General features: G+C 41.1%; 1 long non-coding RNA gene across 1 annotated transcript; it reads left to right on the forward strand.

Annotated features, from left to right (window-relative positions):
- The first annotated feature begins 7,406 nt into the window (after positions 1 to 7,406).
- LOC138851785 (uncharacterized) lies at positions 7,407 to 12,782 on the forward strand. Its single transcript, XR_011391396.1, has 2 exons — positions 7,407 to 7,754; positions 11,869 to 12,782. It is a non-coding gene; the product is annotated as an uncharacterized lncRNA (long non-coding RNA).
- The last annotated feature ends 4,903 nt before the right edge of the window (positions 12,783 to 17,685 follow it).

Here is a 17,685-nt window from a genome sequence, read left to right on the forward strand (position 1 = left end):
TGGATGAGTTTGGGAATGTGTGTAAAGGTAGAAAGTTGAAAGTGAACATAGAAAAGAGTAAGGTGATGAGGGTGTCAAATGATTTAGATAAAGAAAAATTGGATATCAAATTGGGGAGGAGGAGTATGGAAGAAGTGAATGTTTTCAGATACTTGGGAGTTGACGTGTCGGCGGATGGATTTATGAAGGATGAGGTTAATCATAGAATTGATGAGGGAAAAAAGGTGAGTGGTGCGTTGAGGTATATGTGGAGTCAAAAAACGTTATCTATGGAGGCAAAGAAGGGAATGTATGAAAGTATAGTAGTACCAACACTCTTATATGGGTGTGAAGCTTGGGTGGTAAATGCAGCAGCGAGGAGACGGTTGGAGGCAGCGGAGATGTCCTGTTTAAGGGCAATGTGTGGTGTAAATATTATGCAGAAAATTCGGAGTGTGGAAATTAGGAGAAGGTGTGGAGTTAATAAAAGTATTAGTCAGAGGGCAGAAGAGGGGTTGTTGAGGTGGTTTGGTCATTTAGAGAGAATGGATCACAGTAGAATGACATGGAAAGCATATAAATCTATAGGGGAAGGAAGGCGGGGTAGGGGTCGTCCTCGAAAGGGTTGGAGAGAGGGGGTAAAGGAGGTTTTGTGGGTAAGGGGCTTGGACTTCCAGCAAGCGTGCGTGAGCGTGTTAGATAGGAGTGAATGGAGACGAATGGTACTTGGGACCTGACGATCTGTTGGAGTGTGAGCAGGGTAATATTTAGTGAAGGGATTCAGGGAAACCGGTTATTTTCATATAGTCGGACTTGAGTCCTGGAAATGGGAAGTACAATGCCTGCACTTTAAAGGAGGGGTTTGGGATATTGGCAGTTTGGAGGGATATGTTGTGTATCTTTATATGTTTATGCTTCTAGACTGTTGTATTCTGAGCACCTCTGCAAAAACAGTGATAATGTGCGAGTGTGGTGAAAGTGTTGAATGATGATGAAAGTATTTTCTTTTTGGGGATTTTCTTTCTTTTTTGGGTCACCCTGCCTCGGTGGGAGACGGCCGACTTTTTTAAAAAAAAAAAAAAAAAAAAAAAAATTTTTCAGCCACCTTGTGGTCCGAACTGGCAGCCTCACCATGCCTTATCACACTATGTATGCCACTACGCTTCTTAAATCTCTCAAACCAACCTTTGCTGGCCTTAAATTCACTCACATCATCACTAGTTGCAGGCATTTTTTTAATTAAATCCTCATGCAACTTCCTAGCCTTTTCGCTTATGATCGCTTGAGAGACGCTATCTCCTGCTAGCTGTTTTTCATTTATCCACACCAATAAGAGTCTCTCAACATCTTCCATCACTTGCGATCTTTGTTTCGAAAACACAGTTAAACCTTTGGCAAGAACAGCTTCCTTGATTGCCTTTCTGGTGCCCACAATAGTAGCGATGGTTGATAGGGGTTTCTTGTACAACCTGGCCAGGTCGGCGATACGCACTCCACTTTCATATTTATCAATGATCTCTTTCTTCATCTCTATTGGAATTCTCACCCTTATTGCTGTAGGGTTGGCACTAGAAGCTTTCTTGGGGCCCATGGTCACTTACTTTCCAGAAAAAGCACCGAAAACACTGTAATAATACGAAATATTCCGATTGTATGCTTGGATGTTACCGCGGAGGCTGGCTGGTAAACAATGCCACCGGCGGCACATGTGAGGCTGGCTGAGGGTGCACATTAGACGCGTCTCGGACGAACATCGGTGAGCGGGTTTTTAAGCTGTATGCGAGGCAAAATTTTTGCGATTAAAGCAAGCGGTATGCGGATTAATCGTTATGTGATGCCAACGGTATGCGGGGGTCCACTGTATTATTATAATTATTATTATTTATTAGTATGTACGTATTCTAATTTATATTATTATATTGCATATAGTATTACGTATATAATTATTGTATTATACATATTATTATTATTATTTATTAGTACGTACGTATTCTTTTAATAATTTATATTATATTATGAATATTATTACATATATAATTACAGTGGACCCTCGGTTATCGGCCGTAATCTGTTCCTGAAGGTCAGCTGATAACTGAAATGGCCGATAACCGAATTAATATTTCCCATAAGAATTAATGGAAATAAAATTAATTCGTTCCAAACAAAAATATTCACAAAAAAAATAATTTTTTTTTTACAATTATGTATTACATACCTTTATTGAAGGCTAATGCTGGCTTCTGGAAGATAGGGAGGAGAAAAGAGGGAGGAGTTAGTGTTTGGAAGGGGAATCCCCCTCCATGAAGACTTTAGGTAGTAATGCCTTCTCTGGGGTTACTTCCCTTCTCTCTCTTTTAATGCCACTAGAACCAGCTTGAGAGTCACTGGACCCCTGTCTCACAAAATAACTGTCCAGAGTGCTCTGTTTCTGGTGTCTCTTTAAGATTTCCCTGAAGTGGGACAGGGTTTTGTCACTAAACATGTTGCAGATATGGCTTGTTTCAGCTTTGTCAGGGTGGTGTTTCTCTACAAAAGCTTGCATCCTGGTTCACATTGCACACACCTCTTTAATCTCTGAAGAAAGCACCTCCTTCACTCCCTCTTCCTCCTCCTCTAAAGCAAGTTTCTCAGCTGCAGTCTGCTGCTGTTCAAGTTGAAGCTCTTGCAGCTCTTCAGTGGTAAGCTCTTCCCTGTGGTCCTCCACCAACTCTTCCACATCCTCACCACTCGCCTCCAACCCCAGGGACTTCCCCAAAGACACAATAGAGTCCACAGGGTCGGCAGGGTCAGCGCTACGGTGAGTCTCAAACCCTTCAAAATCTCTCTCTTGGACACAATCTGGCCACAGTTTTCTCCAAGCAGAGTTCAAAGTCCTGGAAGTCACTCCCTCCCAAGCCTTACCTATAAGGCTTATGCAATGGAGGATAAGGATAGTGAAGTGATTCTTCCAGAACTCTCTTTGGGTCAACTGAGTGTCCGAGGTCACTTCAAAGCACTTTTGAAACACTGCTTTTGTGTAGAGTTTTTTGAAGTTAGAGATGACCTGCTGGTTCATGGACTGGAGGAGAGGAGTGGTGTTAGGAGGCAAGAACTTTACTTTTATAATACTGAAGTCCCTAAACACTTGGTCTTCCAAGTCTGGAGGATGTGCAGGAGCATTGTCCAGTAACAGGAGGCATATGAGTGGCAATTTCTTTTCCAGGAGGTATTTTTTCACACTTGGGCCAAACATATCATTAACCCACTCTTTGAAAATTTGCCTTGTGACCCATGCCCTATGATTAGCTTTCCACATCACACACAGTCTATTCTTCATGACATTGTTTTTCTTAAACACTCTAGGATTTTCTGAGTGATACACAAGTAAAGGCTTCACTTTGAAATCCCCACTAGCATTACCACACAGCAAAAGAGTAAGCCTGTCTTTCATAGGCTTGTGTCCTGGCAGTGCCTTTTCCTCCTGGGTTATGTGGGTCCTGTTTGGCATTTTCTTCCAAAACAGGCCTGTTTCGTCACAATTGAAAACCTGTTGGGGTTCAAATCCTTCAGCCTTTACATAGTCCTGGAATTCGTGAACATACTTTTCAGCTGCACATTTGTCAGAACTTGCAGCCTTGCCATGCCTTACAACACTGTGTATGCCACTATGCTTCTTAAATCTATCAAACCATCCTTTGCTGGCCCTTAAGTCACAAACTGCAGCACTTGTTCCAGGCATTTTCTTTGCAAGATCCTCATGCAACTGCTTTGCCTTCTCACTACACTGTCTCCCACTAATTCTTTTTCCTTAATCCACAATAATAATAACATTTCCATCTCTTCCATTATCGGTGTCCTTTGTTTAGTTAGAAAAGTTACTCCTTTTGCAGCATTAGCATCTTTGATTTGTTCTTTCTTTGCCAGGATGGATGTAATGGTTGATTTATTCTTGCTGTACATCCTGGCAAGCTCTTCCACCTTCATACCACTCTCATATTTTTGTATCACTTCATGCTTAAATTCCATGGTGTTTCTCACTTTCTTTACCACAGGAACTTTACTAGGAACTTTCTTTGGAGCCATGGTTACTTATTTCACAGTTGCACTGCAAGAAAAACTGCTAAAACAATGATAAACAAGTGAAATGTTTGGATGTATGAGCAGAAACTTCCTCACCCACCTAGAGACAAAGCCAAACTAAAGCACAAGCTGCCCGAGCTGGCGGATGGACGGGTCCAAAACAGCCGATAACAGAGCGCTGAAAACCCCGCCGATAACCGAAGTTGGCTGATAACCAAACTGGCCAATAACCGGGGGTCCACTGCATTATATTCATATTATTATTATTATTATTATTATTTATTAGTACATACTTATTCTTATAATAATACTCTTGCTTACCATTTGGAATTTTTATTCACACAAAAAATAGTAGATTTATTGTTATGCAGACTACTGCATTATTGTAATAATTGTATAAATAATGTAAACCCATTCATGACTGCATATTGGAATGGCCACTTAGACAGGTATTGTTTACTCTTGAACATCGGCAAAAATTGAACATTTCTGCTACTTTGAGCTCAATTTCAAGGTACTTTTCATCGTGAAACCAATCAAAATCATATCTATTTCTGTAATATATCTTCCATTCTTTCAAATGAGACCAAAAAACATGAATACAACCATTAAAAACCATACGAAAATATACAGCTAAGGGGCGGCTAATGGCTTAGAAGTGAACTCCGTTATTTATGGTCCAATTTCTTTCACTTTTGGTGTACGTTAAGAAGCATCTTTCCATCATACATTGCCCAAGTTTCAATAAGATAGTTAAACAAACAAATGAGATTCAATTCCCTAGATCAAGGAACCTCCCTTGAGGCCCGCTTGCATCTGGAAGCAGAAAATCGACTGAGTGACTGCTCGTATCAGGAAAAACTCGCAAGTGGATGTGCTCGTAAGAAGAGGTTCAACAGTACTTAGCATAGTATTTGTTACAATATTTATGTACTGTGTGTAGAAAACAAAAGGCGATTTGTAATCTTCAAGGGTATCATTTGGAGGGTTGGGGAGGGATTATTGAGGTTGTTTGGGCACATAGACAGGATGGAGAGGGATAGGATGACGAAGAGGGTGTATAAATCTGGGGTGGTAGATAGGAGGGATAGGGGCCATACCAGGAACAGTTATAGGGAGGTAAAAAGAGGTTTTGAGTTTTAGCACTTTCAGGGTTTCTGATGTACTAGTACGGCTTAGGCACCAGGGTTATTGATGTACTAGTACACATAAATTCTAGTGCCTTCAAATCTAGCGAGAGAAAGCTGGTAGGCCTACATAAGCACACAGTGAGTAATGAGAAAAAAAAAAACTTTGACCATGTTTTTGGTTTAAAACAGCGACTTTGCACTGTATTTTCATATGGTATTTATGGTTGTATTCTAGATTTCCTGGTCTTATTTTATAGAATGGAAGACATATTACAGAAATTGAGATGATTTTGATTGGTTTCACAATGAAAAGTACCTTGAAATTGAGCTCAAAGTAGCATAAATGTTCGATTTTTGCCAAAGTTCAAAAGTAAACAAATCATGCCACGCATCCAATACACGTTAACTGGTTAGTCTAATATTTTTTCACAAGTGCGCTGATATTGTTTATACCATTTCTACACTAATGCAGTAGTCTGCATAACAGTAAATCTTCTATTTTTTGTGAGAATAAAAATTCAAAGTGGAAAGCAAAGAAAATGTAAGAGGGGCCTGGGGACGTGACTGATGAACAGAGGAAATGTTATTTTAGTGCCAAGAATGTCTGTCTTGTTTATTCTGGACCCTATTTGGAAATTGGCATCTTTTGAAATTTATGTGGAATTGGCAAAATTGCTAATTTCTGATCACTTTAGTGGAGAGTTGAAATCAGTAAATGGGTGGTTTTTTGTACTAATTCGATAGAAAAAATGGAATTCTAGTGAAATAGTTATGATTTTTACTGACTAGTACACCGAGAGTTATTAAATGGAGAGTTAGAGGTATTGGGAAGATGGAGGGAATATTTTGAGGAATTGTTAAATGTTGATGAAGATAGGGAAGCTGTGATTTCATGTATAGGGCAAGGAGGAATAACATCTTGTAGGAGTGAGGAAGAGCCAGTTGTGAGTGTGGGGGAAGTTCGTGAGGCAGTAGGTAAAATGAAAGGGTGTAAGGCAGCCGGGATTGATGGGATAAAGATAGAAATTTTAAAAGCAGGTGGGGATATAGTTTTGGAGTGGTTGGTGCAATTATTTAATAAATGTATGGAAGAGGGTAAGGTACCTAGGGATTGGCAGAGAGCATGCATAGTTCCTTTGTATAAAGGCAAAGGGGATAAAAGAGAGTGCAAAAATTATAGGGGGATAAGTCTGTTGAGTATACCTGGTAAAGTGTATGGTAGAGTTATTATTGAAAGAATTAAGAGTAAGAGGGCAATGTGTGGTGTGAATATAATGCAGAGAATTCGTAGTTTGGAAGTTAGGAGGAGGTGTGGGATTACCAAAACTGTTGTCCAGAGGGCTGAGGAAGGGTTGTTGAGGTGGTTCGGACATGTAGAAAGAATGGAGTGAAACAGAATGACTTCAAGAGTGTATCAGTCTGTAGTGGAAGGAAGGCGGGGTAGGGATCGTCCTAGAAAAGGTTGGAGGGAGGGGGTAAAGGAGGTTTTGTGTGTGAGGGGCTTGGACTTCCAGCGGGCATGCGTGAGCGTGTTTGATAGGAGTGAATGGAGACAAATGGTTTTTAATACTTGACGTGCTGTTGGAGTGTGAGCAAAGTAACATTTATGAAGGGATTCAGGGAAACCGGCAGGCCGGACTTGAGTCCTGGAGATGGGAATTGCAGTGCCTGCACTCTGAAGGAGGGGTGTTAATGTTGCAGTTTAAAAACTGTAGTGTAAAGCACCCTTCTGGCAAGACAGTGATGGAGTGAATGATGGTGAAAGTTTTTCTTTTTCGGGCCACCCTGCCTTGGTGGGAATCGGCCAGTGTGTTAATAATAAAAAATAATAATAATAATAGTACACCGGAATTGGCCGAAAACAGGGCTCAAAGTGGGCGAAATCACCAATGCATAAACATTGTCGAGACCGCTAACTTCGTGAGAGCATAATTCCGTAAGTTTTCCATCAAATTTCATACTTTTGGTGTCATTATGATCGGGAAAAGATTCTCTATCTTTTCATAAGAAAAAATATTTTTTTTTTTTTTTTGAAAAATTTTCGACCCTGAGAACAAGTTTAGGAGAGGGCCTCTTGACCCTGAAAGAGTTAAGGGCTTAGCATTCAGCAGACTTGTATGAACATGTTAGGAGCAAACAGACAATTGGTTTTTAATGAAAGTGCTTTTGGAATGTGAGCAAGGTAACTTTTATGAAGTGGTTCAAGAAAGCTAGAGGTGGGAAGTACAGTGTCTCCACTCTGAAGGATGGTTGCAGATGTTTCAGTTAGTAGATAACCTGAATTGGGATGTTTTTTTCTTTGGGTCACTCTGCTTTGGCAGGAGATGGCTGTCTAGACAAAAAAAGAGTTATGCACTGTAAGCAGAATTTGTTTAAATTTTAATAATATTCATATATAATTTTTTTATTTCCAGATATTGCTGATAGACGTGTCATTCACATGTTTCTCTTGAATGATGATGTGACCTTGCAGTACTTTCTACCGGCAGCTGCAAATACTTAACCATTTCTAAACCTACAAACACTTTCTTGGGTCTACGATAAGGGAGTGTCCAAAATAGGAAATTTCCAGGCACCAATTTCTAAGTATGTTCTTTAAGTGTGTTTCACTCTTCATGGAGTATTCCTTTGTGCCTCACATATGTATATATGTACATTCTTTTGCTAATCATCCTTCAGCCTCTCCACTTGCTTTACCATGTTGCTACTTCCATACATTAGCTTATCATTTCTGAAGCTCTTTTCAGCTACCTGAGTTACAGATTTATTTGTCTCATTCCCAGTGTATAACCAGACTTTTATGCTACTTAACTAATGAAGGATATAAAAATGCATACATGTTTTTTTTTTCCAGATAATTGTGAAGTACATACGTACTTCACAATTAGCCCCTTGAAGTTTATCTTTTAATAGTAATTTCTGTAGAAATGTTATTTAGGTTAAGTTAGGTTGCTTAGATTTTCATTAACCCTAACTTAACTGTCCAAACTTTGATCTGTGTTGTTACTGCTAGCACGTTTTATTTTTCCTGCCCTCAAATTTGGCATGATAGGCCTGATATGCCTCGTCAATATAGAATGGGTCTTAACACTCAGTGTGCACAGTATTAAAAAATCTGGGACCACTTGTTACCTTGTGGGAGCACCAGTTCAACTGAGCGCCAGCTAGAGGAAGCAGCATGGCAGACCCCAGGGATTCACTAATGTCATGTCATATTAAAACTCCCCTTTTAAGAGGAAAGTGATCTTGACCCTGAATTTAGTGGCTTTGAGATGGATGTCGCCACAAGTGATCGAGGAAATATCAAAAACCTCGATAATATCCCATGTGCAACATTAGTGCCACATCCTTTCAATTTTGATACCACTGGTAGTGTCATCCTGCCAGAATGTCCTATAACCTATGCCCTAAGTAAAAAGAAACAGTTCTGTAACATGTGTAATACATGTTCAGCAGGCTGGCTGGTTGCTGGCTGGCTAGCTGGTAGGCAGGTTGCTTGGCAGGCAGGGTGGCTGGCAGGCAGGCAAGGTGACTGGCTCACTGATTTGACTGGCTGGCTAGCTCTATCTGTCTCTATCTCTGTTTCTATCTCTTTTTCTCTATCTTTGCCTGTCTTTATCCCAGAGCCACCCATAAACCAGAAGCAAGGACTATGTAAGTTTATTTAGGCACAGGTTTACATATGTACAGTTATCATACATAGTGTAAATTACCTAGGATAAATAAAAAAAGCCAGACAAAGTGCTATACTGTGCTTGTAGATGTGATGCATAAGCATGATTGTGGCAAGTAATATGCATTTCTACTTGTTCAGGAATCATATGTGACGATCCCCTAACATGTGCAATACCTGTTGGTTCATGAGCAGCTCTCTCTGAGACAGAGAGAGACAGGCAGACAGAGAAAGAGACAGGCAGACAGAGAAAGAGACAGGCAGACAGAAAGAGACAGAGATAAACAGAGACAGACAGATATGTTTATGTGTAAGAGTGCATGTTCAGCAATATTGAGTGACTGCACCATAAGCAGTGTAGAGTGATACTCTTGTTTGACACTGTGCCTAGGAGTTTCATACTCCAGTACAGTGGAGCCTCTACTTACGAGTGCGTCCACGTGCGAGTTTTTCCAGATACGAGCAGCTGCTCAGTCGATTTTTTGCTTACAGCCACGAGCAAAATTTCCAGATGCGAGCAGGCCTCAAGGGAGGTTAGTTGACACTGGTGAGGGGGCTTTTGCTCTTGATCAAGGGAATTGTATCTCAGTTGTTTGTTGGACTATCTTATTGAAACTTGGGCAATGTATGATGAAAAGATGCTTCTTAATGTACACCAAAAATGAAAGAAATTGGACCATAAATAACGGAGTTAACTTCTCAGCCATTAGCCTCCCCTTAGCGGTATATTTTTGTATGGTTTTTATGGTTATATTCTCGTTTTACTTGGTCTCATGTGATATAATGGAAGATATATTACAAAAATTTTAATTGGTTTCACGATGAAAAGTACCTTGAAATTGAGCTCAAAATAGCAGAAATGTTCGATTCTTTGGCGACATTAGTGGTAGACATCATGAGGTAGCAGTGGCAGACAACATGAAGTAACAGTGGCAGACATCATGAGGTAGCAGTGGCAGACAACATGAAGCAACAGTGGCAGACATCATGAGGTAGCAGTGGCAGACAACATGAAGCAACAGTGGCAGACATCATGAGGTAGCAGTGGCAGACAACATGAAACAACAGTGGCAGACATCATGAGGTAGCAGTGGCAGACAACATGAAGCAGCAATGGCAGACAACATGAAGCAGCAGTGACAGACAACATGAAGCAACAGTGGCAGACATCATGAGGTAGCAGTGGCAGACAACATGAAACAACAGTGGCAGACATCATGAGGTAGCAGTGGCAGACAACATGAAGCAGCAGTGGCAGACAACATGAAGCAGCAGTGACAGACAACATGAAGCAGCAGTGGCAGACATCATGAGGTAGCAGTGGCAGACAACATGAAGCAGCAGTGGCAGACAACATGAAGCAGCAGTGACAGACAACATGAAGCAGCAGTGACAGACAACATGAAGCAGCAGTGACAGACAACATGAAGCAGCAGTGACAGACAACATGAAGCAACAGTGGCAGACAACATGAAGCAGCAGTGGCAGACAACATGAAGCAGCAGTGGCAGACAACATGAAGCAGCAGTGGCAGACAACATGAAGCAGCAGTGGCAGACAACATGAAGCAGCAGTGACAGACAACATGAAGCAGCAGTGGCAGACAACATGAAGCAGCAGTGGCAGACAACATGAAGCAGCAGTGGCAGACAACATGAAGCAGCAGTGACAGACAACATGAAGCAGCAGTGACAGACAACATGAAGCAGCAGTGACAGACAACATGAAGCAGCAGTGACAGACAACATGAAGCAGCAGTGGCAGACAACATGAAGCAGCAGTGGCAGACAACATGAAGCAGCAGTGGCAGACAACATGAAGCAGCAGTGACAGACAACATGAAGCAGCAGTGACAGACAATATGAGGCAGCAGTGGCAGACAACATGAAGCAGCAGTGACAGACAACATGAAGCAGCAGTGGCAGACAATATGAGGCAGCAGTGACAGACAACATGAAGCAGCAGTGGCAGACAATATGAGGCAGCAGTGGCAGACAACATGAAGCAGCAGTGACAGACAACATGAAGCAGCAGTGGCAGACAATATGAGGCAGCAGTGACAGACAACATGAAGCAGCAGTGGCAGACAATATGAGGCAGCAGTGGCAGACAACATGAAGCAGCAGTGGCAGACAATATGAGGCAGCAGTGGCAGACAACATGAAGCAGCAGTGGCAGACATCATGAGGTAGCAGTGGCAGACAACATGAAGCAGCAATGGCAGACATCATGAGGTAGAAGTGGCAGACAACATGAAGCAGCAGTGGCAAAGTGTAGCATTAAGAGTATAGCAGTTAAGTGTAGCATTAAGAGTGTAGCACTTATAAGTCACTCTGTCTGACTTTTTTGGGTTATCCTAGGTTCTCTACACATGTAGTCAGGAGCAGGAATGGCTGCTGTGGTGGGCCTATAAACCCCAACAACAATGGCTGCTGTCACCACCACTAGCCACATACCTAATGACATGTATTTTATTCATTCATTTTATTTATTCACATGGAGTGTTCAGGCGCTCACTCTGCGTGGACACGTTCGGGATGATTGTCTTTAACCGAGTTCTTTGTCATTAACCGAGCCAATATTTTGATGCAAAAAGTGTCGTTAACCGATATTTATGTTATCCGATGACGTCGTTAACTGAGGGTCCACTGTATTAGTGTCAAAACAAAGATTGGCTATAAAATTACAAGAACTATTATAAATTGTAATTATGACTCCATGTTACCGTCATGTGAGCATCCAGTTCCAACTTCACTGCCTTATATCTTGATGTGTACTTGTTCTAACTTTTTTTTGGTCTTATTATACACAGAAAATTGCCTTTTGTTTTTTTAATTAATTTTTTCTTCAAAATATTTAGAGTGCTAGCAGTGAAGATGTAGATCAACGTTTGGACAGTTAAAGGGTTGATTCATGATGCCATTTTGGGGAGTAAGCGCAGCCAGTAGAACAGCAGATAACAACTTAATAATTGCATTAATGATAAAAATACTTTTTTTACTAACACATCGGCTGTTTCCCACCAAGGCAGGGTGACCTGAAAAAGAGCAAACACTTTCGTCATCATTCACTCCATCTCTGTCTTGCCAGAGGCACAACTACATTACAGCTAAAAAACTGCAACATCAACACCTCTCTTCAGAGCATGGGCGCTGTACCTCCCAGGACTCGAGTCCAGCTTGCCGGTTTCCCTGAATCCTTTCATAAATGTTACTATGCTCACACTCCAACAGCACATCAAGTCATAAAAAGCATTCATCTTCACTCACTCCTATCTAACACGCTCACGCACACTTGCTGGAAGTCCAAGCCTCTCGCACACAAAATCATCTTTACCCCCTCCCTCCAACCTTTCCTAGGCCAACTCCTACCCTGCCTTCCTTCCACTACAGATTTATACACTCTCCAGGTCGTTCTATTTTGTTTCATCCTCTCTAAATGTCTAAACCACCTCAATAGTCCCTCCCCTGCCCTCTGGATAATACTTTTAGTAACCCTGCACCTCCTCCTAATTTCCAAACTATGGATTCTCTACATTATACATTCACATATAAGTACATAAATTAGTTATATCTAAAAAAAATATGAAATATGTTTTGTTTTGATCAATCGATTTGTCTGTATACAGTATGCTGAAATACTTATGTGAGTAGGTGACTAACTGCTCTTGTGAATCTGAATACAGGCTTCTCATTCCATGGCATCATTTAACTCCCATATGTTCAGGTTTATTGTAATTCTCTTTCATAAGCCTTTATTTCATATTTTACAGTGTTTGTCTTTAATGACCATTGAATTTCAAACACTTCTCTCTCTCTCTCTTGCTTTATTTCTATTACCATTGTAGGAGAACATTTTACATTATCAAACTCTCAAATTTGTTAAACGAAGTTTGTCAATTCTCCGTATATTTTCATAATAAATTTTCTTAAATTATAGAATGGTTTTTATTACAAATAACTTTTCCTACCCCAGTGACTTGAAGATCCTTCTTTATGGCATTCTAGTTTGCAGTGTCAGTCCTGTTGTATCATGGCTTTGAAGTCAGTGTCAGTTTTGTAGCACGATGCCATGAGCTCAGCTCACTCATATACGCTGTGGGCAGTAAATTTGGGCCTAGATATGAGAGAATGGGTCTGTGTGGTAAGTGTGCACCACATAAAAAAAAAATCCTGCAGCAAACAGTGCATAATGAGAAAAAAATTGTGACTGTTTTTTATTTAAACAGCGATTTTGTGGTGTATTTGAAATTGAGCTCAAATTAGCGGAAATGTTCGACTTATGCCGATATCCCAGAGTACGTACATACACGTCCAGCTGGCCAGTCTGATAAGCATTTAAGAATGCACTGACATTATTTATACAATAATTACAATAATGCAGTAGTTGGCATAACAGTAAATTTTCAGTTTTTTTGTGTGACCAAAAATTCAAAATGAAAAGCAAGTGTAATATAAGAGGGGGCCTGGAGACATGACTGAAGAACTTAGGAAATGGTTATTTAGTGCCAGGAATGTCTATATTGTTTATTCTGGACCCTATTTTCAAACTGGCAATTATTAAATTTTGTGTGAAATTGGCCAAATTACCAATTTCTGATCACTTTATTGGGTAGTTGAAATAGGTAAATGGGTGGTTTCTTTTACTCATTTGATAAAATAGAAGGAATATTAGCGAAATAGCTATGAGTTTAGTTGACTGGAACAGTGGAATTGGCCCAAAATAGATCATAAAGTTTGCAAATTGCTGATGTGTAAATACTGCCGAGACCACTAACATTGTGAGAGCATAATTCCATAAGTTTTTCATCAAATTTTGAACTTAGACAGTTAAAGGGTTAATGGATTAAATATTTATGTACTTACTAGAGCTGAGGAGAGAGAGAGAGATACACAATAATATATATCTGGAAAGTACCTGAGGGCCATGCCCCAAATCCGTTGGAGTGAGAGATATGGAAGTAAGTACAAAATAAACCCAGTGAACAACAGGGGTGCAGTGGGCATAATAAGGGAACACTGTATCAATGTCCATGGTCTCAGACTATTCAACATCTTACCAGAGAATATTAGAAATACTGCTGGGACAAGTGTAGAAGTCTTCAAGAGGAAACTGGACAAATATCTTCACCAGGCCTGGTCACAGACCGAGCAGCAGGGGCGTTGACCCCCGGAACCCTCTCCAGGTATACTCCAGGTGCCAGATAAACCAGGCTATGATATATATATGTGGGTCAGCAGGTCACCAGCAGCAACAACCCTATTGTGGCAACGTTTTGCTCTCCAGGAGCTTTGTCAAGCCGTTACCGGCTTGACAAAGCCAGTTAATGGCCGTTAATGGCTTGACAAAGCTCCTGGAGAGTGAAACATTGCCACAATAAAATGTCACATTAGTTGCACTTGTGTCCTTTTACTTTACATATTGTCGGTAATTCTACCAACATTATTACAGCAACAACCCTGTTGACCTGGCCTAAGGCTGGGGTCTGGGAGTAGAAAAACTCAGAATTCATCAAAGGCAAGGTATATCAAAAGGAATGGTTGGATGAGAGTCTGTTTAACTTGGGATATTAGGCATACTTTAATGCTCATTTATGTTTTCATACAGGAATGCATTGGTTTGGCAATAGTGTTGTACATGAAAAGCATAATTGAATAAAAGTAGAACCTGCCTAGCATGGTCTACTTGCATGCTCCTGTTCCTATGGAGGAAAATGGTGGTCTGCAATTGTTTATGGGTAGGAATGGTTGGATAATAATAGAACTTGTCATTAGGGTCCTCTTCCAAGTGCAGGTGATTTGTGGACTGTCCCAGCCACTGTATTATATTATGACTTTTTTTTTTTCAGGTAGAGTTATATGCACTTCTCACAGCCATTATCCACATTGCTGCTGCTTTTTGTTGCAGTCTGACTCAAAGTGCACTGCAAACACATGAGAGCTTTGACTCTATCCCATTGTCCTTCACATTCATTGCTGGCTGTCACCTCTCCTTTTGCTGGGTGCCTGATCATTCTGGTGTCCAGGATAATACACCTTTAGGACTGGCCTTCCATGATTCAAATTTTACCCGGTCTGTAAGTTGTATGTTCTGCAGTTCAGGACCTGCTGATCTGTTTCAGGCATGTGCCCTATTTATACTATTGCTCAATTTTGTCTAAGAGCATTCAGAATCGATAGCAGTATGCTATTCTTGACAAAAACATAAGTTGGACTTACTGCCATCACATATAGGAAATGGTTCTTGCATGACTACATTAGCCACACAAGAATTACATGTAGCTATCACACAGAGAGGCACCCAGTGCCTACATACCTCCTGTCAGGTCATGACATTAATTGATTGTGCATTTATCACGGAGCACATAGAATTTATTTTTGATGTTTTTCAATGCTTATTTTATTTTCTCTCCTTTCAGAAGATTCAATTTTCAGCACAGGCATTCCTTATGGATGTTTTTGACTGAAACTAATTTTGACTTTCTTTGTTATTCCATAAATTCATGTATCACACTACTTCCTTTTGCCAGTAATTTTCCCTCAGTCTTGTAGTGCTTTATAAGCTCTTCTGGTGGCTTAAAAAATACACACAAACAAACACTAAAACATATTTATTAGAAAAGGTTTGTCCTGGGACCTTAATCATTTCTAACATACAGAGGGTCAGAAATAACAGTAGATATAGGCATAAAATGAGGTGTAAGAGCCAGGCAGTGAACTGATGAAAGTTACATAGTATGAGTGAGGTTTAAGATGGCATCAGGATGCCCATGAGGTCACCTCATTCCCATTTCATGAAGTAGGCAGGGCTTAACCTATGGTGTCAGTGATGGTTGTCAGTGAAGCTTTCAGGCATTTTCTGTGGGGTGCTTTTTCCCCAACTCATCTAATGTCCCATGGAGTTTTAGTGGTGGACACTGGCATTGCTTAAGTTTTGCCTGTTGCAGGCATATAGGTGTCCGCTCAGACTTCTGCAAGTTTTCCCTATAAACTTCTTAGAACAGTGCCCACAGGAAATAGTGTAGACATCTGCCATGGAAGTAAGAGGTGTAGGACTATGCTTCTTAGTGAGATCTTTGAAGTAGCCATGATGACTATGTTGATGTTGCCTTTAGTGAACACCTATCAGGTGTTCCTGGCAAAATCCCCACATCAGATCATTAAGAACTGCTTGGTGGAAGGTTTCATTGGGGTTCTGTTGAGGATAGTGTGAGCCTTGAGCCTACACTCCCAGGTAAAAAGAGGGAAAATGAAGACATGTGAAGGCATGTTAGATAGATACACTCCTGGTGATGCAGATAACTCTCTAGAAGAAACTTTAAAAATTTGTCCTGAATGGTTTTTATATGAGGGCTATATATATATTTGCAGCCTTTGTGTCTTTAAGGAGTGTACTTATACAACACAAGCTTTCACGCATCTTTTATTTTTCCTTTGCCAAAAACTGAAAGCTCATGCTGCCTGGAGTTTACCTGGAGTTTACCTGGAGAGAGTTCCGGGGGTCAACGCCCCCGCGGCCCGGTCTGTGACCAGGCCTCCTGGTGGATCAGAGCCTGATTAACCAGGCTGTTACTGCTGGCTGCACGCAAACCAACGTACGAGCCACAGCCCGGCTGATCAGGAACCGACTTTAGGTGCTTGTCCAGTGCCAGCTTGAAGACTGCCAGGGGTCTGTTGGTAATCCCCCTTATGTATGCTGGGAGGCAGTTGAACAGTCTCGGGCCCCTGACACTTATTGTATGGTCTCTTAACGTGCTAGTGACACCCCTGCTTTTCATTGGGGGGATGTTGCATCGTCTGCCAAGTCTTTTGCTTTCGTAGTGAGTGATTTTCGTGTGCAAGTTCGGTACTAGTCCCTCTAGGATTTTCCAGGTGTATATAATCATGTATCTCTCCCGCCTGTGTTCCAGGGAATACAGGTTCAGGAACCTCAAGCGCTCCCAGTAATTGAGGTGTTTTATCTTCGTTATGCGCGCCGTGAAGGTTCTCTGTACATTTTCTAGGTCAGCAATTTCACCTGCCTTGAAAGGTGCTGTTAGTGTGCAGCAATATTCCAGCCTAGATAGAACAAGTGACCTGAAGAGTGTCATCATGGGCTTGGCATCCCTCGTTTTGAAGGTTCTCATTATCCATCCTGTCATTTTTCTAGCAGATGCGATCGATACAGTGTTATGGTCCTTGAAGGTGAGATCCTCCGACATGATCACTCCCAGGTCTTTGAGATTGGTGTTTCGCTCTATTTTGTGGCCAGAATTTGTTTTGTACTCTGATGAAGATTTAATTTCCTCGTGTTTACCATATCTGAGTAATTGAAATTTCTCATCGTTGAACTTCATATTGTTTTCTGCAGCCCACTGAAAGATTTGGTTGATGTCCGCCTGGAGCCTTGCAGTGTCTGCAATGGAAGACACTGTCATGCAGATTCGGGTGTCATCTGCAAAGGAAGACACGGTGCTGTGGCTGACATCCTTGTCTATGTCATGTCATGTCTATGTCTTATTGCTCCCATACAGAAATGTTGCCAGGGACACCTGCCAGGTGCTCACTAGAAGCAACATCAAAGTAGCAGCTGTGGCTACATCATCAGGGATCTCGCTAAGAAGCATAGTCCTACACCCCTTACTACTACAGCAGGCATTAACACCATTCCCTGTGGACATTATCCAAGAAATATTTGAGGAAGATAGGCAAAAGGTTATCAGTTAACCCTTTGACTGTTTTGGTCGTATATATACGTCTTACGTGCCACTGTTTTGGACGTATTTATACACATAAATTCTAGCGGCTTCAAATCAAGCAGGAGAATGCTGGTAGGCCCACATGTGAGAGAATGGGTCTGGGTGGT

The sequence above is a fragment of the Cherax quadricarinatus genome, unplaced genomic scaffold, assembly GCF_038502225.1.
Source record: "Cherax quadricarinatus isolate ZL_2023a unplaced genomic scaffold, ASM3850222v1 Contig2084, whole genome shotgun sequence".
NCBI classification, from domain to species: Eukaryota; Metazoa; Arthropoda; class Malacostraca; order Decapoda; family Parastacidae; genus Cherax; species Cherax quadricarinatus.